We start from the raw sequence: 22089 nt of genomic DNA, 5'->3' as shown, positions 1-22089 counted from the left end.
ACCTTATAGCACTTTGCAGAGTATCCAATATCCAAAATCCTTGACAGGGGAGCTGGACAGTGACTGTTTACAAGGGCATGTAGTGATAGGACAAAGGGAAATGGCCTTAAGGTGCAAGAGGGCAGGTTTAGATGAGATGTTAGCAATGAATTCTTTGCTGTGAGGGTGGTGAGACTGAAACAGGTTGCCCAGAGAGCCTATGGACTCCCTATCCCTGGAGATGTTCAGGACTGGACTGGATGGGGCTTTAAGCAACCTGGTCAAGTGGAATGTGTCCCTGCCCATGGCAGGGGGGTTGATGCGAGATTATCTCTAAGGTCCATTTCAACTCTTAACTTTTCTATGGTTCTATGGAAGAAAAAGAAAAAAAGGAAATGGAGAACCATGGCATGTCAGATGAGAAAAGAAACCCCTTATGTAGTTGCTGGCCTTTCAAGTAAAGAAGATGTTATCACATGATACCTCATGAATATTGAAGGTGGCTGATACTTTAGCTCAGATGATCTGTATTTTTTCTAAAGAATAATACAAACTTGTGGAGCTTCTGAACAGGTACATCAGAAATGCTTTGTATTAATCTTGCGTTCCGTCTAAATTAAGTCTATGGGTTTTCTCTAAAATACTCTTACTGCCATTTTTGATGTAGAATTGGATTTTATAGATGTTTGAATACAAAACCTATGTTTTGTTAATAATTACCTCTAGTTGTTTCACTCTAAGGGGTCTTTAAGTACTTTTATTGCCAATATTTCAGTATGGGATCTCCACAGTAATATTTATTGTGTTACACCTCTAACAGAAATTTTGACTTCTGTTCAACTGAGCCTAAAATTGAAGGTTCTCACACTGAAATTCTGTAGCATTATATTTAATATATTCCACCTTTGAAATCTATTAATACTAAAAATGACTTTTTACAAGATCCAAGTTGAGCTTAGAGCTTTTAAATATTGATACGCTTCCCCCTTTGTGCAGTCCCTGTGCGACTTTTCCCTCCCACTACTGCTCCTTGGCATGCAGCAGTAGGTGAGATGTGATCGAACAACTGTCTTTGCTTGGTTTTGAGAGATAAGTTTTTTTCTAAATCATGCACTTCAGGGGAAAAATCAATCATTTCTGTTCTCTTCAGGGAACTCCTGGGAATAGAGAAGACTAATCCCTAGCTTGATTCAGCTGAATTCTTGAAACTTAGCATAATAACCTGCAAATGTCTATCCCTTATAGACTTTACCACATGCATACATATACTCACTTTTTTTTTCTTTTCCTAATAAAGCTTTTTGAAATGAGAATATTTTGAGCATGAGATTTACTTTGAGTGTAATTCTTGGACTCAGTTTCTGTTTAATTAAATTGGAACAACATAAAGTCTTATTGTGCAGCTCTTAACTTGGAAAATTTTCTTTCATTGGCACCTTGGAGAATTTTGAGTTGTAGGAGCAGTAAATAGGGTACCTGAAGAAGGGAAGTTGGATGACCAGAGGGCCCTGGCTGAAAAACATGTAATGAGAGAGTGGGTATTACAGCCAAGGAATGTTATGTGTGTTCCTACCCATAAATCCTGTGAAAAGAAAAGCTGGGAATTGTATCAGTTGTTTATCACATGGGATTGTATTTAAGAGTAGTGGAGGGACAACATTGGAGGGAACCAGTTCTGAACCTGTGGGTAGTACTTTGCTGTAAAGCAATCCTATTGATGTAAAGGGAGCTGTGAGTGTGTTCTGCAGAACTTATATGCCAGGAGTGACAGTCCTGGGTAATACACAGATGTGTGAGTAAAAGCAAATGGATATTCCTGTGTAAGAACTCTCAATGTTCGTGTGTCTTGATAAGATATGCCTGAAAGTGTAAGCAGAAGCTGGCCCTCCTTGTTTTTCCACTTGTTCAGGTATACCTTTTGCATATTTCCCTATTGGGATGTACCTGTTTGTGCCACCATGGTGTTTGTAGTATTCTTAAAAAACAAGCATAATTTCACAGTGGAATTTGTCATCGGTTGTCAATGTCTAGACTTCCCAAGTAGCCTTAGTATCCGCAGGGAAGCTTTACATACAGTTATATTTTATATTCTGGCAGTGAAGAGTGAGGACCTGGAAAACTTGCTTATTTTGTTGTTAGTTTATTTTAGCTATTCTGTAGGGTAACATTACTGTCAAGGTTCTAGAAGGATCTGTTAACCTTGAGAATATTAAATTTATCCAATGACTTTCATGATCTTTGTTCTTAATTGGCACATTTCCTTCTCACACTTCTTAAGAGTTAAAAAAATTAAGGAGATCTTTGACAGACATCATTATCCATTGTATTTAAATACTGATGCACCTGTAGATCTGATGTTATCTGGGAATCATGGATCTCCTAAGAAGTAAAGCTCTGACCTGGTGATTTGACTTAGCCATGTGCTAGAAATAGCAGGTTTTGTTGGGTTATTGTCTAAAACTTTTTCTAATAACCATTGAGAACTCAGACTGTGTAAGGGAGAGCAACATAAGTAGAAAGCCATTAAAAATAAATTGTTTGTCAGCACATTTGTATTTGAGCAAAGAGTATTGTTCCAGTAGTATCCTCTGTATTAGACTTCTCAGAAAGATTTGCATGCATTATGACTTACTTACACAGAAAGAGTTACCTTCACCTACTGAATTTCTAGAGCGTATGCACCATGTGAATTTTTAATGTAAATTTATGTTTCAATCTCTAAAGCACAATTACATTATTGAAGGTGTTGCTTTTTGGGATTCTGATTCTCTTGCAGAAGAAGGAATGTCTATGCCTTGTCAGTGATGTCATGCTGATTACTCCCAAAGAATGGGCCTAAAGATACTGTCAGCTTTTTAGACTAAAACAAAAGTTACCTAAAACTCCAGATGCTCCAGAGCTTTGGTATCGTGTATGCTTCAGCTGTACTAAAAAATAATAAGGTATGCAGGTACTGCTGGGAAGACAAGAACAAGCCAGGTACTGCTAATGCAATGTAGGTGCTTTGATGGTTAGATCTTGTGTGTTGCACTAGAGAGGAGGCTGGGGCTTTTATCTCCCCTTCTATCATCTGCTCAGTGCATTCAGACAAAGTTAATATTCTGGAAAACTGGTCAATGTGAGCAAACTCAGTTTGAGCCAGGGATCAGCTCCCTTCAGAGGGGCATCTGCAGCAGTTCTCTAGTGCCTTGTGGCTAGTAAGTTACTCCAGTCTCCACTCAGCCTGGAATTGTAATCAGCTCTTCTGTCTACCACTGCAGATTTGCAAAGGAACTAATTATGAAAACTAGGGAAAGAATACATTTTCTATTGTACAAAGCTTTTACTATTGCTCAAATTTGTTTTTCTTAGTCTAGAAATACACATCGAGCTAATAAGTAGTTACATTCAGAACAGAGTCTAGTAAGCAGATAAGTCTTCAAAAATGTTAGGTAGAAGGGTTTTAGTGGTTTTTTTTGTTTGTTTTTGAGGAACAAATAGGATCTTTCATAACTCCAGGTATTTGCTAATCTGCATAGAAAGTTAATTGTATGGATGTGGAAAATAGACAGCTCTTTGTGGGAAAAGCTGCTTTGATTTGCGTGTACTATGTAGAATTATGAATGAAAGAATGTAGGTGTTACCTAGACCTGTAGGTTTAAGTACACACAGGACTGTGTAACTTAAGTATTAGATTACCACTTTTTCAGGAAATAATACTAATAGGTTTGAGCTGTGAGTGGTGAATGAGTTTGGCTGGTATTTTTGTTTCATCCTGCTTTTCACTTTTCAGAATTCATTAATGGCTCTTCTCACTTACCTGTGCCTCTGTTTTTTCTGTTAGTGTTTTCTGGCATGTGGTAGTTGGTTTAGATGAAGTGGGGGTACTTGGACCTGAAGGAATGCAAGGACTCTTAGGAGTGCTAAGAAAAAGTTACTAAATAACTCTTCTTTCTGTAACTGGAAACTGGGATGGGAAGGCTGGGGAATGCTTTTAAAAAACACAAGCACACTGTTTTCAAAGTTACTTTTGCTTTCATATTTTAAGTTGTAGTAGTGGTCATTTCTGACAAGAGCTGATTTTAGGCAGCTGGTATTTAGCAGATGTGGGCTAATGCCTTGGCTGTGCTATAGGACAGAATAGATCATATTATGTACAAATAGAAAGGAAGAGTGTGTTCCCTGAATTCCAGCTAAAATTTGCTGTCTCCTTTGTAAGAGTTCTCATATGTTAGAGGAAAATGACTGGAAACAAACACTGTTTCTCTTGAATTTGCTAATGATCTTCACATATGTGAAGGCTTATATCAAGAGATGATCACAGAGTATTATCCAGATCTGTTTTCTGCTGTGTGTGTAACAATAGAATCATGACTTCAGATGGGTGGTGAGGGAAGTATCTGTTGGCTTTGAAGATGGGATTCCCTGCAGCATACTGATGTGCTTATTTCTGTTAAGCACAAGAGACCATGGAAACATAAGGATGTGTGATCAAAAGTTAAACAAATTTTTTTTAATGAGATGCTGCCCATGAAATGTGGGTTTTTCTGATATTAAAGCATGATGGTGTGTTTTTAGGGGAAAAAGATGAAGCTGGTGTCTGATGTATAGATGAGTTATGGATACCAATCCTCTTGATTGACAGGGTTAATACTGCACATCTGTAGAAAGAATTCAGATTTGTCTTTTGTATTGAAGGGCAAGAACTAAATAGTCCTTTCTTCTTCAAGATACTTTCCTATATGATCTTCTGCTTTCATTGGAGGGGTTCCTTGCTCATGCAAGTTTGTCTGGGGGTTTTAAGAATAAGCAGTCTTCCTTTCTTGGTGTGTAGCCAGCCTAAAGCAATAGCATTTATTCATCTGCAGTGTTAACCTAATGAGGATAGTAGAGAACTAACTTCTTCAGGGTGACAGGGTATATCATGATCATGTATTTGGAAAACAGAGAGATACAGGTATCTGTGATCTTACTTCTGTGGTTCCCATAATACTGACTTACTACTACTTTGTTAAACAATTTTTAAAGATTCTTTCCTTTTTCATAATAATTAGAGAATCATTCTTGCAACTGGAGCTTGATTGCTCCAAGCCTTCTCATCAGTCACATAAAGGAATACATTTCCTTCACAGGGGAATTAAGGAGAAAAAAGATGTTTTACATCTGGAAGCTAGAAAACATCCCACAGAATTTCTCTGAGCTGATTGGTGTGTCAGAAACTAGAATTAAGCAGTTCTGCAGCTGTATGAATTTAATACCTGACTAAGTATGTGTTCCCGCTGCTTTTTAACCTTCTGCATAGAGTAGAAACAATCAGAGGAATCTTGTGGAAATCTCTAAGCTTCTTATGCAACTTTTCCACAATGTTGTAAGCCTTTTTTTTAATGGGAGAATGTGTCAAAGTGCATTTTCTCACTACCTCTGGTTGTTGAACTGACATAGTGATGTTAGAGGATTAGTGTTGCTCTTTCATATTTACTAAGCATTTCTAATTAGCTTAACCTCTACACATCTTAAGTAAAGTTTGCAATCTCTCCTCTCCACGTGTTCAAGACAAAACTGATTTGGATATCTTGAATTATCAGCTAATTCCCAAATCCTGAGTTATTATAACCAATGTTCTAACTGGGCCTAAAAATGATAGTGCTGAAGTACTAGAATATAATAGTTTCTTGGAGAGCTTTGGAAATGAATGTCAGTCTGAGCTGAGGTGATTCAGATGTCCTCCTGAAGCTTTCATCATGCTGAGTTTTGGTGGTATCTATGTATGCTTGTTGTGTGCTGCAGATTTTCAAGCTAGCCACAGTGAATCTTCCCTTTAGTTTGAAAGATTGAGGAATTTGGTGTCTGTTACTAATTCAAATTCTTGTAGCTAGAGTACAGAATTCAATGAAACAAGAAGATTCAGCTATTTGTAGGAAGACAAGGTATCAAATTCTGTGGTATAACCTGGCTCCATTACTTGGCTAATGGTGACTGAAGTTGTCTGGCTTCAAGAATTCTGTGTCCTTGGGGTGCAGGGGGGGAAGGTCAGCAGAGTGTGTGCTTTGGAATATGGAGTTTAGTAGAACTCTGGGAAAATGTGGATGAATACAGCAAATTAATGGTTAAGGGGCTTTGTAAGATCTAGGCTGGTACAGTAATATTTGTCTGGATTATAGAATTAATATTTCACAACTTACCTGCAAATAGCGTAAGGAAAGGGGGGATGGGTTCACAGCTTAACTGGGTGACTTTTTTGAAAACTTGTGCTTTCTTTTCAAGTTATTCAAACTTAATTTGTCTGTCTATAGTAGTTTTAATACTGTCAGGTTCTCAAGGGATTTCTAGTTCTGTCCAGGGTTTGACAGACAAAATCTGCAGTTCAATAGACAGAGTTAATAGGTTTAGTAAATATTAATAAAAGAAATCTATTGTATAACTAAATCTTTAGGGAAATTACTGTGGTGGTTTAATTTTAAAAAAGAAACCTAATCTTGGTGATTTTGTGGAGTTTTCTTACTACAATTATTTTTAGTAATTGAAGTGGGTATCATATTTATTAGATAAACTTTAATAAAAACTTCAGATGTATTGAGTAAACTGATAGGAAACTAAGTGTGTTTTTAAAACTCAAGGAAAAAGAGGTCTTTGAAAAGTTACTGTTCACTTCAAGGAATGGTATTTGTTTGACTAGAAAAGAGAAGCTTGCCTAGGGCTTTCTTTATATTTTTATCTTTAAAAAAATAAAGTAAAAATGCCGGAAGCTGTCATGATGAAAGCAAATTGGGTCTTGTGTCCAGCTTCTCAGTTGAGTGTATACCAATATCTTTGCTGGGCAACAGTTAATGCCCCAAAAGTAAGATTTGTTTCCAGTTCTTTCTAGAACTAGAAGCAGCAAGACACGAGCAGTGCAGCAGCAGAAGTCCTCTTGCTTCCTGAGCTGCCTGTGAATGTCTAGGAAATGTCTGCACCAGCTGTATGTGAGAATAGAACGTTTAAGTTGCAAGGACTAGGATCAACCAAATGAAATTCTCTATAATGTATTATAAACTAGGACTGAACAACACCATTTCAGATATGTATCATTTACAATTCATCTCTGCATTAAAATCGACAAAGATTTAAAGTCAAACAAAACCAACCCGTCTATGTACAGGCTGCCCTGTGGCCTCTAGATGCATTTTGCCATCATTTGCAATTGCATTTACAATAATTTCTAACAGTAGCAATTGCCAACAAACACATGTCAATTTTAATGTTTCGTTGCTTTTAAATCTGCAAGGAATAAGCAAACTTCCTACTAGGGGAAGGGATAAAATGGGTTACCTGTGGGAGTCTGGAAAAGTATAGAGTAACTGGAGGAAGCTTTGCTTTCCTCTGTGGTTCACTGCTTGATATTAGCAATTTTGTTGAAACCTATAATGCAGGTAGACAGAGTATTTTTGAGAAGTCGAGTAAGGACACTGGAGAAATCCAGTGTGATGGTTTTGGAGGGAGAGAAAGCAGCAGGTCGTTTAGCTTGTTGTGTAGGATTTTTTTTGTATGAGGAAAGTATGTGAAGCTTCTTAAGAAATGGAAATTATTTAGCTACTTGAGATTACAAATAAAGTAGATGTTGTGATAGATCATTTGACTTGAGCTTGTCCAGCATCCAGAAGCCACATGAACCTTCAGTAAGAAAATCTGCAAACCAGAGAGATAATTCTTGCAGAAGGTGTTAGAAAATGTTTGCCAAGAAGGAGTTGTTGCTATTTGACAATATACTGGGAGCTAAGGTGCTGTGTTGAAGCAAATAAAAAGTTGTTGCTGTAGATGTTGTACAGGAATGTAGTAGAGTTACCTCCCATGAGCATAAATCTTCAATCTAACTTCTTGTGGAGGTCACCTGGAAGAAATTCTCAAATGAAATATTATTCAAAACAATATGGTAGTCATGTAGAACCAAGCATGCTTCTAGCACATATTCTAATTTTGTAGGAGACAAAACACTCCTACTTAGACTGCCTTTATATCTGCACTTGGAATTAGTTACCTTGCCTATCCACTGACTTAACTGCTGTGCATTCTCTAAATCAGTGAACATAAAGTCCTGGAGTGCCTCTATTTTCATCACAGAAGCCTGTGCTAAATTGCCTGGTTTCTTAGTTGGGTTTTGGGTTTTGACTATTAATTTTCACACTGTCATAACTGCTGTCAGACTTTTTTGGTTTTGGTTTTTGTTTGGTTTTTTTGCTTTCTTTAATGTAGCGAAGCTTGTTACAGAAGCCTGATGTTAATATGAAATACAGTAAACTGCATATTTTAAGAACTAAACAGGCTAAATAATGTGGACTAAAATAGCAAGAAAATTGTTTGGTATGGGGTTTTGTCAGTTTTTTTGTTTGGTTGGTAGTTTGTGGGTGTGGGGTTTTTCTATTCTAATAAGATATTGAATACAGTCTGCTGTAAAAATGGCTGGTGTGGTTTTAAGGCCATGTCTGCTGCCTTGTATTGCAATTTCAGTAGTGTTGAGTTTGGGTTCACATGTTCAGTTAGTTGGTTACAGTATTCTTTTCCATTAGGCATTTTGGGAACATATCTTGCTTTATGAGCAAAGGTTAACTAGGGCCTGAAGGAAGCTCGAAGCAGCAAAGTACAGATGTGTTTGTAGCAAAGAAGACCACTGGCCAAGCCCAGGATAATTACTGCTACATATTATTTCAAGATATACCCTTTGTGTTCAACTATCCTAGTGTCTTCCAAAAGATGGTGTTCTGCCCTAACTGATTTCAATGTCCAAAGTCATTGTGGCTCAATCCCAATTTCCCATGTGGAATTTCAGTTCACATAGTCAGAAAGGCAGCCTGGGGGATATAAGAATGAATATTTTGGTCTGGGAGTTGTGAATATTGTTACCTTAACTGTATGTTTCTCTGCAATGGGATTGGAGCTCTGAAAAATCTTTGTGGTGCTGACTTTTGAAATAGTGGGGTTTTTTTTTAGTAGGTGAACATGATCATCTTGTCAGCTAAGGGAATAAGCTTTGGGAGGAATGCAGCATCTGGCTACTTGAGAGGCTGGAATAAATGGGGCTCAGCATCTCTCAATTTCAGGGATCTTGTATACCGTCTGAAAAACTACTTATTTTTGGTGTTTCTGGTTCTTGTTAGAATTCATTGCCCCAAGTAAAACATTTGTTGCCTTGGTTGGGAGAAGACTTTTATGGATTTTGTTTTAAATCTAAAGTACTAAATTGACAAAACCAGTTTTTACATGACTTGAAGATTATATAACATTAATACTGTTTCAGTGAGTAATTCTTGTTTGGGAGCTCTCCCATAGATTACATACAATATTGGAACTTCAAGATTATCAAAACAGTTATATGAAGTTGTCCGCTATCAGTACAGCTCTTAGAGAATGCCCTTGGATGTAACTCATCAGTCACTGAACCAAGCAAATACATCTCACCTCCATTCCTCTCAAAAGCACTACCTGGGATTGTTGTCTCCTGTGGAGCTTTGAAAGTATGAAGACACTAAACTGTCCACTGAACACATGTAATCTTTCAGGTTTGCAGTGTGTCTGGAATTTCAGTTCTGGCTGAACTGTGGCTGGTGAAGAAACTGCCTTAAACTTGTGACGTGATGGCAAGGGCAAGTAGCCTTTTAATGTCACCTCATGTAGTATTAAATAGGTCTGTGTTTAGCAAAGGCCATTTTTCTATTCCTGTGCAACTTGGAAGTGCTTTACATGCTCAAGACTTTTTTTTCCCAAATAATCTTAGCTAAGAAAATTACTAGGGAACAGCTGAGTGGAGGCTTTTACTTCCTTTGATCTTCAAGGAGGCCAGTGGCAAAGCTGCCCTTGTTCATGCTTGTTTCCTTTTCTACTACTACCTAAGAGTGATGTAAGGCCAGAGCATGACCAAGCAGTGTCTTTCTGAAGCTGCTGTCAGGAGATGTGTGTTTGTTCATGTACATCACCCTTCCCTAAGGGTATAGCCTATGCTGAGAAGGTAATGCTGTTTGAGAGACAAGTAGCCTAAATAATCTTGGGCTGTTGGCTGATATTTAGAAAGATCTTGATGCCGTGTACCGTCATCTCTTAGAAACCCTTAGCTTTTCATGTTTTATCATGTTTTCATGTTTCCATGTTATCATGTTGTAGTCACGTTTTTAAAACCCTCTAGATAGGCTTCAGGCTCTTTAGGAGCCTCCAGCCATTCCATTTTATCATTCAACCTAGTTGAAGCTGTGGTGTAGGAGTAAACCTTTTTTGTAAGATAGGCACAATAATTAATTTGGCTTTAGAATTGAAGTAAAATTCAACATGAAAAGTGACAGTTGTATGGCAACTTCTGGACTGCCTGTGGGGAGGTGGTCCATAGACCCAGGCCCCACTTCTCCAGACACTGGAGGAGGTGAGGGGAGGCTGTATCCTCCTGCTGGCTCTTTATGTGACTTTGTGTGGCAAAGGATGGGCTGGAGGAGCCGACTGCCCTGTGCCCTGTTTCAAGGGTGGAATTGAGGGCAGGAGGAAGAATTTGGGTCTATGCCACATCTAGTTTGTCATTGCTCACATATCTGCTACCAGTTAAGTTAAAATTATTTGTTCAAAGAATGCTTGGTTATATTTGCTTTTCCAGACCTTTTGATTTTTCATATAACTGTAGAATGGTGTGAGTTGGAAGGGACCTTAAAGATCTAGTTTCAACCCCTTCTGCCATGGGCAAGGGTTCCATTCCCTAGAACAGGTTGCTCAGGGCCCCATCCAACCTGGCCTTTATTGAACATTTCTGGGGATGGGGTTTCCACAAGCTCTCTGGACAGCAATTTTTGTCCTTTTGTCACTGTAATCTGCTGTGCTCAAATTGCAAGACAGAAGGATTGTGTTTCTTTTGGTGTTTTGAAGGTAAGTAGCATTGAGCATGAATTGATCTTGGTAGAGTTCTATTAGCAAATATAATCTTCTGACTTTCTCTGATAAAAGTGTTCAAGCTGGACAATCTTGAGGCATTTACCTGATGTTATTGTTATGAAGTACTAATTTTGTAATCAAAGTGCAGCAGAAGAATTTACATTGTGACAAATCTTATTTGAGCAAAACTAGTAAGTAGATTGAACAGGCTGGCATGCATAAAACTATTTTCATAGTTCTGTCATGGTTTTCTCATTTCATGATCTAATGCTTTGTAGATGGGTCTTGTATCAGCTGAACAAATACATAGCTGTCTGGATTTCTGGTATTCTGATACTATAATACTAAATTCTTTAATTTCCATAATTTATGTGTGGTGCTTTGGATAGCTCTTCTGTAACTTTTCTTCAGTTGTTAAATGAGAGTTATTTGATCATACAGATCTAGAAGTGTTCAGATAGTGAAGATCTGTGATCTAGCTTGAATGTTTCCTAGCATCTTGCTTGTGTAACTCAATAATGTTTCTCCCTTTCCTGTATATGTGTACCTGTATTTTAGCACTGTAATTTATGGGTTTAGAAACCTGTAGTCTAAGTAAGCACTTTTAGTTCTGCTACTGTCCTCTGCTTGGATGCAGAGTTATAGAGCTCTTACTTTTAGTTTTGGGACACAAGGGAAAATACAGTTTCCCTGTATCCTTGCTGTTCCAGCTTTTTGATCTCTGCTTCTTCCTCTGACAGTCTGTGTTTCCCAGGTGTGGGAGTGTCCATGTCCTTCAGGGCACATGTAGTGTTTTCATATCCTTTATCTGCCCTGGTGGGGCAATTTAGGTGCTGTCTTAAACAGAAGCTTTAAAACTTTAGGTTTAAACTTTAGGTTTTGTCTTAAACAGAAGACAGGTTTGAGCACCCCTTTCCAGTAGCTTGCCAAAGGGGCTGACCCAAGCAGGAGAATGCTGCCTTGCTTTCTGCTTCTAGGCTCTGCTTCATTAGAAGTCCTGAGAGGGCAGATGGGACTGAAGCCAGCAATGAAGTGTCCAGGGTGGACTGTTGCACCCTGCCCACCATTGAGCAGCTGCCAAAGGGCAGGAAGCCTGACCTAACTCTTGAAGGAGTCAAAGTGATCCCAGTTGGATGGAAACAATCGATGAATGCACTTGTTCTTTATTTTTGGGAGGCTGTTGGGGAATAGGTAAGGTCATGGGAGTACAGCTTGTATCAGATCCTTCTGGAAACCCCCTTTGTGTGTTGTTTTATTGCCTAGTCAGCCCTGGGTAAAAGGGAAAAGTACATATTCCAAGGAGTATGAGTAACTTCTGATGCTTGTCATGCTGTCAAGGTAGAAGTAAAATCTCAAAGGGTATTTCAGGAACTGTGAGTTCTCTTATATTTCTGCTCAATACATGTATTGTTACTAAATCAAAACCAGGGCTTTAAGCAAACAACATGGGCTAAAAGCATTCTGCTTCTTAAAAGTCATTTTTATTACGGAGCTTGCTTGTCCTAGTCAGTGGCTCTGGAACTTTCTTGAGAAACAGATTTGATAGTACACAAGCACTTGAAAAGAAGACTAATGTGACAGGTTGGGTTGTTGTATGTTGGGACTGTCTCAAGTAGCTTAGAGTTTGCTGTTTGGCTTAATTCTCAAAGCAGTTTCCTTTTACTGAAGTGTGGGAATAACTTTGGCTATGAACTCCGACAGCAGTATGGCCTCTGTTACTTACACCACCATTCCACTGAGCTATTAACTGCACAGATGCTAACAGCAGTTGGGGTCTTTTTTTAAAGGGGGATTTTAGAGAGGAAATTAAGAGTGGAAGACTACAAATAATTGAAGCTATAGCTTTCTCTAGCCCCATTTAAGTTTTATTAGTCTTTAGAGAGAGAAATTCTGTTCTTCCAGCTTTATTTTGATGTCTTACAAATTGATGTTACCTTACATCAAAGGGTAAAACCAAAAATTTCTCTTTTCCAGACTACACATGTAATGTGTCTTGAAAATATAAAATAATTTTGTCATGGTAAACAGTAGTTTTGACACATGCATGTGTCTGTGCTGGAAAGGTAACTGCATAATGAGAAAATCATCTTGAGTCAGTCCTGTTTTGTACAAATCAAACTACTCAATATTATGCATTCCTTATGCGTAGCATTCGTCTGGAGGAGAAATGAGCTCTGTCATCTCATCTGTATTTCATTGTGACTAATGTTCAGTCTTTTATCCATTAATAAACATGGATTCCTTACTTGCTAGCAGTGATAGAACTCCTTTAGTGTAGTCCTGGCTGCATTGGGGGCTGTTCTTTGTCTCAGGAAAGTTCAAATCTCACTGAGTCAGGATGGCTGAATTTTATTTATATCAACCAAAGTGGTCAATAATAATAAGAACAACAATAATAATAGTGATAATTTATAATTTGCACTTTATGTATATAAAGAAAACCCATACATATATAGAGGTATAAATATATGAAAAAGCCAATATCTGTAGCAGAGATCTGAATCTTTAAAGCATTCTACCTGAAGGCTTAGGGGTGACCTAATTGCCTTCCTGTACCTGAAGGGAGGAGCCTGCAAGAAAGTTGGAGAGGGACTTTTTACAGGAATATAGTGACAGGACAAAGGGAAATGGCTTCAAACTGTAAAATAGTAGGTTTAGATTGCATGTTAAGGAAAAATTCCTTACTCTGAGGGGGGTGAGACACTGAAACAGGTTGCCTGGAGAAGTTGCAGGCGCCCCACGCCTGGAAGTGTTCAAAGCCAGGCTGGATGGAGCTTTGTGCAACCTAGTCTAGGGATGGGGTTGGAACTAGATGATCTTAAAGGTCCTTCCAACTCAAAACGTCCTGTGATTTCGTATAAGGAGAAAATGCCCTCTTTTTTGGGGGCAGTGGGGAGTAAATTATAGACTGACTTGTATGTCTGCATACCAGTGTTATTTTCTTGGCTGAATTCTCTTCAGCTGTTTGGGGGCATTGATGTGTACTGACAACTTAAAACAGAGCAACACAGAAACTTGTGGTTCAGACAGTGTAACAGAGAATCCTGTATCTTCATGATCTAAAACAGAAGGTTGTGGGGTCTCCTTGATCTGAAGGCTTATCCATCAGGTTGAGAAGTGGGCTGTTACCTCTGAGAAATTACTTGGCAAGAATCAGTAACTTCCTGAAGGAGTGTCTTCAAGAGTGGGCTTCTGTTTGTTTGCTTCCAGGAAAAGCTGGATTATGTTCCAAAGAGAAAAAGTAGAAGGAAATAAAAAGTCCATTCTTTTGAATGAATTTAATAAAGCTAAAATACCATAATATAATGACTAAATCATTCTAGCTTGCTGGCAAAACTAACAGGCTACTTCCTCTTGGCAGAGCACAGTTGGTTTTAGTAATCACACAGATGTTTTAGCGTCCAGAACAAGCATTTCTTCTTTGAGCTTTCTGTGATATGAGACGTAAACTTTCTTAATGTGCACCATAAACTGTTCTGTGATCAAATATCTACTATATATTGAAAGCAATAGAAAGAGTCACCTACATAGAGTAGTTGTGGAGTAAATGAAAATAGTGTAATAAGCCTAATGCTGTTCTGAGTGTGAAGAGAGCAGGGTTGGGGCTATAATGTTTGAAATCTTTGGTTGTCCCAGGATACACATGCTTCTTGCTAAAATATTAAAAAAATGTCAAACTGAACAAATGCAGTATTGTCTTCCATAGCATTTGAAGAACTTTGATGAATTGCCCTTTTGACTGCAGTTGTTTCTACAATTGTTTCTTATGCTGCCAGCTTTGCCCTCGTGAAACTGAAAGGAGGATTGCAAAAGACTTGTGGCTTTCAAGATGGTGCCTTTGGCAACAATGTTGCACTGGATAACTACTTAGGATGCTAGTTCTTTTGTCTGAGAATGCTGAGACTTTTGTCACTTTTCTTGATTTTTTTTCTTTAATTAATCCGTATTTTAGTCAAGATTACAGTAAGGAGATTTTTATGATGCCACTGCTATAATCAGCATTTCTCTCTTTAATGTGAGGAAAAAGTAGTGCTGCAAACGACGTCAGGTTTTAGTTCAAAAGGCTAAGATACAAGGATCACCACTTCTGGCAGCATGCACTGCCATGTTATTTAATCTGCAGGGTGGGAGATGACTGGTTAGTGAAGTCTTGAACAAATCAATTTTACTTCTTGATTTGGCAGAAGCCTTTCTTTGCTCCTAATTCTTCCCTCCTTCTTCCCCACCTCAAAGCCTCTCCAGCTCTGGGGTTGCAGGGGAGACTTCATCAATGTTCCATATTAAAGATGCTGCTTTTCTTCACTGAGAGCCTGAAGTTTAGTGTGCAACCACCTGACATGCTGTGTTAAGTTTTCTTGAGTACTTCCCCATGTGCTTTTTGAATAGTCAGCTCTTTGATGCTCTTCCTTGCCATGATCTTAAACTCATCTGGCAGATACTGGAAGTACCTGCAGCCCTTTTCACAGCATATGTGTTTGAGATGGTATATCTGACACTTCTGGAGATAATTTTTCTGTGATCAGATGAAGTTTGTGAAAAGCTCCGTTTCTTTTCTTTTTTTAAACTATGTAGAACATGCTTGTAGATAAATGTGCAGATGACAGGACAGATGTTCCTTCAGAGTGTATTTTTTTTTCCTATTTAACCAAGTTTCTTGGTTCCTGCATAAAAGTTTGTTGCAGAACTGGAAACATCTTTGAATCATTCTCCACAGCACTTGCTACAGCTCTTGATGGGCAAATTCATCAGGGCTTTCAGCTGCCCCTGGCTAGAAAAATTTTGGTATGATCTATTTATCTTATATCTGAATGCAATATCTGGTCTGAATATAATGATCTCAGTGATAACCTGAGATTTGCTATGCAGATTAAGGACTCTTTGTATTGAGACATTTTAAATTACTTGGCCAACTGAAGGAATTTCAGGTTGAAGTTAAATTCAAAGCTATGAAAATGATTTGAGTGAGCCTATCTAATTTCTCTGGGTCCTCCATATGATGTTTTTTTTTGGCATGGTAGGAGATCATATTCATCAAGCAGAATCGTGGTGTTATTAAATAATAAATTCTGCCATGTCAGATCTGTGACAGTCATTTGATTGACATGTTTTAAGAATGGCTGTAAGGTGATATTGGAGTAGTCACACACTGTGTGCTTGTATGTATCTAAATCAGTATGTGATGCAGTCTGAGTACTGCAGTAATACTGAGCAAACAGCTATTGATGGGCCTGTTTGTTAGTTTTTCTCTTAGTTTTGATCTTACTTAAAAGAGTAAATTGAAGGTGTGCAGCTGGGATCTGATCTTCCACAATCCATTTGCTAAATGGTTTTGTGTGTACAGGTTGAATTTGAAGTGAATCCTGTATTGTAGAAGTATTCAGACTTCCTCTAAACTGGGAAATGTTGGTAGTATTTATTTTTAAATGTGAAGTAGTGAAGTATTCACAGTTAGTCTTTGCCTCTTAAGGGTTTTCCTGGCTCTCAGCTAGAGTGTCCTTATATCCTCTTCTTCTGTAAAGCTAGGGAAGGGATGAACTCTTAAAATTTGGCTTCAGAAATGTGTAATTTTCAGGGTCATCTCTCAATAGTGCTGTTTTTAGTAAGTTAGTAAACAGAACAACCTCCCTGCTAATATTTCTACTTCTCGTTTTACAAGGACCTTACAGGTGGTGTATTTCCAGGAACACAGCCTGCTCTGTTCCCCATGCACTGCCTTATCTGTTGCACATCTAGCAAGATTAATGCCCACACTGCTGTCAAGTTTGATTTTTTTTTTTTTTTGCATTGTTATATGGTTTTTAGAGTAGAAGAAAGCCAGAGTGGTTTTGTGGCTACTCTTAAGAATTTCCTTATTGTTGAGAAAGTGTGCAAATGCTTCTCTGAAATTTTTTGTGAGTTGAATGTGGAGGCCCATGTTGTTGTAGAATTGATTATATTACACCATACATATTCCAATATTAGTAATTAAGTATTTTCAATTCTACTGATGTTTTGAGTATCCATTTTATGGGCCGTGGCTTTTGTATCCGTTTATACAAGCAAGTGACACATTGCACTATTACAGCGTCCTGAGGAGGTCGCTTGGGGTGAGAGAAGGACGAGAATCTTGTTTCTTGATCAGAAGGCTGGATTTATTGATATATGATATATAATACATTATAACTATACTAAAAAGAACAAAGAGAGAAGTTGCAGAGCTGCTAAGCTAAGCTAAGAATAGAAAAGAATCTAAAACAAAGTTCTGTGTCCCGGGACTCTGTCCCCAGCTTGCTCCTGTGATTGGCCCTTAATTATAAACACATGGAACATGAACCAATCACAGGTGCATCCTATTGCATGCCACAGCAGCTGATAACAATTGTTTACATTCTTCTTCTGGGGCCTTTGCTTCCCAGAAGATGCAGAAATCTGAAAGAAAGGATTTCTATGAAAAAATGTCTGCGACATTGCACCTAGAAAACACAATTGTGTTTGAATTGGTATTTCCATCCCCAGCTAAATTATGAGAGTACACAGAAGCAGTTAAAAAACCAACTGTTTGAAGCCTGATCAATTATAGGAATCACAAAAGAGCAGGAACAGAGGAACTGACAAGTCCTGTAGCTGGACTACTGCCATAAACATGAAGTAATCTTCACTAGGGTTTGTGGCTATATGCTTGCACCCTTCCTTATAATTAGGTCTTTAGAAGTTCCTGTTTGCTTTTGGAAGTTAAAGTAGTTTGCTGACCTAGTCAAGTCTGGTACCAAACTTGGAAGATTGGCAAAAGTGAGGATCTGTTCTGAAAGTGATATTTCTTTCTAAGTTCCAGGACAGGTTTCAAGGTTAGCTCTTGCATATGTGCTATTTATTGTGGCAAGCACTTCCAGTGACTCTTCTGCCCAAGGGGTGTTGCTTTAAATAGTTCTAATAGTTTTGCCAGCTTTGGTTTAAGCATTAGGTTTTCTTGCCTCTATGTTGGTTATTCCTATTTTCCTGTAAATTTGCTTCTGCCAGAAGTCTTTACAGATCTCTTTGGCACAGCAGCCCGGCAGATTGAATTCAAAGATTTCACTTAATGTGGTGAAACTTCTAGGTTGCAATGAAGATTGGAAAATTTCCCATTAAGTAGGGTTGGCCAGTGTTATCTTGATTGGGATTATGCAATGGATTCCTTGCTTAATTTCAATTTCTCTTGGAATAATTTTCACTTAACACTGGGGGAAGGGGATGTGGCTGGTGCTTTGATTGAAACCACTTTTTTCAGCACGGTGAAAGAATTGTTACATCTGATGATTCAGATTATCCGTGGATGGGAAGGAAAACAGCAGCTGTAAAAAGCAAATTCGTGGATTGGTAAAACAAATTGAGCTGGCACTTCAGTGCACTCTAGTGAGTTAGCAGATTGTCTAATTTATCTAATCTCATTCATACCAGAACTAGTGGTTTAGAAATTAAACATAGGATGGTGAAAGAAGTTAGCTTGGAAAACCCTTCAAGCTGCTGTAGCTAGCAGTACTTCCAAGATAACTACAGAAGCAAATAGTTTGTGATTGACTTAGCTTATAGTGTAAGTAAGTAAGCCTAATGTGTAAGTTTAACATCTCTTACTGCAGGAGCTTGTTTTGTGAGGCTCATTTTAGGTCTTTGGAGATGGAGGAATGGCTGTTCAAGAAAGGTGATACACTGAATATTCTGAATTGGAAAGAACTCAGAGGACCATTGAGTCCAGCTCTAAAGTGAATGGCCCATATGAAGGCCATACCCATGATCATGGCATGATTAGCACCATGCTCCACCCAAGAGGGCATGAAATGTGGGCAGCCAGAATGTAAGGCTGATTTTAGCTGTATGGGAGTATGTCTGTCAGAGGTTACAGATCCAGGGCTGAGTGGCTCTCTTCAGCTAAAGATGCCTTCTGGCCTACCTGATGCTACAAGCCACTGACTTCTCTTCCTGAGATGTCTTTCCTTATGGGTTTCCTTATGGATTGCTGTATGCTTACAATGAACCATGAGTGTAGTGGTTGCCAAAAATTTTGTCCTATCTCCTGCTATAACTTCAGTGAGTTTGTGAGCCTTTCCAGGGAAATGCAGGGCAGGAAAGAGGAGATTTAGAACTGATTGTCTTATAATAATTGTCCAATTCTTCTCTGGGTATCAGCGTCTTTTAGGGAGTGGCTGTTACCCTGCTGGAGTCTTCTGCACTCAATTTTTGCAAGTCTTTCTGAGTTGTTTTTTTTCCTTGGCAAGCATCTGATACTGTCATTCTGTGTTGGACACTTCATTGCCTCAAATACCAACATTTCTTGCTGTAGTGTCCAAAGCTCTGGTGGGAGGGAATGGATGGTATGATGCACTGCTTCTAGAAAAACCCAACCAAAACAGAGCAAAAAAAAAACCTCAAGAGCAACAACAACAAGCACCACCCAAAGGCACATGGTGTACACAAAAAAAAAAGCTTAAGTTCTAATTAAGTAACCTATACAACATTCCTAATGTTTCTTATTACAGCATGAGGAGACTGCTCTTGTTTTTAGTGAAATCAGCAGAGTTTCTGATTACATTTACTCTGATTGCGTTGACTTCACAGTTGACTTCAAGCATCATGTAAAAAGTATTGATATGTGCTCTATTAACCTACAAAATAATAGCCTGGTAAATCCCAGAATGTTTGTTAGTATTGTAATTCATATGGCTGGACACAGCAGGGATTTTTCCTTAGGTTTTAGGAAGTGAGAATATGCAGGCATGCTATCACAAGGTTTGTTAAAGATCCTGAGTGTACAGTCCAGAGAAGACCACACAAACTCTGCCTCAGGATGTTTTTGTTTTCTGTCTGTCAACAAATTTAGTCTGCTATGAAGATTTATAATAGTGATCTAATGATGTTACTTCATGTTCTGTATGGAAATTATGCACACAGAGAACAGTAAAATCTGAAAGTTTATTTTAAGGCAGTAATGCAAGTAAATGCTCTGCTGAGGGTTTGTATTTGTGGTCCCAACTTGTTAAAATGGAAATGAAAAAACAAACAGGAAGAGCAGGTGGGATAGGTTTATTATGGAATGTAGCACTATGTCTTAAATTTAACTCAAGCACAGAGACTGTAACATCTTTAACCCTTAAATGCATTTATGTCAGAATTGTTCATGTTTTTAGAAACAAATCCCTTCATCATGTCTAAGGTCTAAAAGTAGAATAAAAATAAATTGAAACCTCATTTCCTTAGCTTTTTCAGTTTGAGCTCTGTAGTTGAATTTTTACAATTTTTTTTTTCATGTTTGTTCTCTGACACTCGGTGGTCTTATGAATGAGTTTTTAAGCCCTTGTAAAGCTCTAAACTGATAATGTTACTCTCATTCAACTGACCGCTTAAGCATGTGCACGTCCTCTACTGGCTTACAAAGTGTCTGTATTTATTAGAGTAACCCACTGAATCAAGGCTACTAAGAAGATGGACTTTTCAGTTTTTGCCCCTTCTGACTTTCAAGTAAAGCTGTATATTTTTAATATTTGATGGAAATCAATATGCCACTACCATAAGGTTTGATTGGCACGCGCCTCTCTGGGTTTCCCCAGGGCAGCTGGATGCTCTGTGCCTGGGAAGGAAAACCAAGTTTATTATGGCTAAGTGAAAGGCTTGCTTTATTTGTTTTTAGTACTCTATTTCTGTCAGATGCCCTGACAAACTTACCATTTAGGCTTTATGGATATTCAGTAAAAAAGGCAGGGGTATTCCACAGATGTGAGATACTTTCTTAGGATTACTATTGATTTCTGCTCCATCATGCTTGTTCTAGTAAAGGATTGACTTAGTCTTGCTTGATGTGACTCACAGAAACTTATCCCTTAATGTCAAGCACAGCGTAAAAGCTGGGGATCAAAATAGGGATTTTTACTCTAGTTACCATTAATGAGTTGCCCACAGAAGGATATAGTTCCCTATGGTTTCCAAATGTTTGTTCCCCTGCTTGCTTAGAAGGTCGTCATTATATACCCATTGAGAATGGGGTCTGGTTTATTTGGCTTAATTGCACTGGCCTATAGGAGTAACAGTTGGTTTTCTTTTTTAAAACACAGCAATTTTAAGTAGTTGGAAGAAACAGAAATAATAATTCACGCTTTTTTACTGTATAAAGCTGTTAGGTTGTAAGTTAGCCTTGCAAATGGAGGAGTATATTGAGAGTTGTACAAAGTGCTGATAAAATGAAGTGTCTCATTTGTAATCCTTGATTTATAGTGTGTTGGGGTATTATTAACAGTGTTCCTGATTCTGTGTCATCTTACATGTAAGATGAGTAAGTTCCATGACCAGGACATTAATTGGATGAGACTTATCTGTATCCATGATAATAAGCAATGGAGGGACTGGTATCCTCAACTGATGAGAAATACCACCTTTTATAAGTTTTCTTGTGGCTTTGTCTTTTGAGCAATAGATGATGGATATTCAGTAACCCTCCTGAACTTGCCCTCAGATTCTCCTCTGTCTCTGTAGGGGGGAGTGCTTGGGCTCTGGCCTTCACCCTCCTTTGGGTCAGGTGAAAAGTCCCTCTAAAGTGCCCCAAGTGCTAGACAGGGAATAAGGGCAGGGAGTTCTCCCTTGGTTTCAAATAGTCAGAGAAGCATTTAATCCTGTGTGTGCATTCAGGAGAAGGACAGGGGTTAATTCTGCACTTGAGAGCAAGAAAAATGTTTGAGCAAGACTGAGAGGAAGCAGTAAAGAAAAAGAAATGATAGTCCAAGATCCCAGGGGCAGAGGCTCTTGGGATAAAATTCGATTATTGATAGCATTAACCAAACTGTATCTGTTATACCATCCTTGGAGTTCTGTGTATGTTGACCCTGCACAGTAGTGTTGAACTAGATAAAACAGCTTTCTTCCCAGAAGACTTACCCTTGATTTCCCAGCACTGGTCTCTAATGGTTGAAGCACAGTCATTGCCTTTGTGTTAGATTTTCAGGTACCGTGTAGATAAAGCATGCCATGAAGTCATAAATCTAATCCCTCACATTTTAATGGGGAAACAGGGAATTATGCAGTCATTCTTTTAAAGAAGAAGGTGCAAAAGGTAATCTGTGTTTCAAGTGGCTGAATTGTGTTCTCTGTCCCACTCATTAACTTAATCTGTAAATTTGCCTCCAGTTTGGGGCTAGTTTTCTAGTGGATCAGAGTGAATTTGTTTTGATTACCATACTAATGAGTGAAATGAGAGAGAATGAATTGTAAAGGAAATTTTCCTCTTTCCTCCCACACTTCCCCTTTTAG

General features: G+C 38.4%; 1 protein-coding gene across 1 annotated transcript in view; it reads left to right on the top strand.

The window, feature by feature from the left end:
* ATP8A2 (ATPase phospholipid transporting 8A2) overlaps positions 1–22089 on the top strand; it is a 277870-nt gene that overhangs the window by 60503 nt on the left and 195278 nt on the right. The gene's annotated exons all lie outside the window — the stretch shown is intronic.

The sequence above is a fragment of the Ammospiza caudacuta genome, chromosome 2, assembly GCF_027887145.1.
Source record: "Ammospiza caudacuta isolate bAmmCau1 chromosome 2, bAmmCau1.pri, whole genome shotgun sequence".
NCBI lineage: Eukaryota > Metazoa > Chordata > Aves > Passeriformes > Passerellidae > Ammospiza > Ammospiza caudacuta.
Note: the sequence above shows the minus strand (reverse complement) of the source record. Positions and strands in the feature narration are given on the sequence as shown.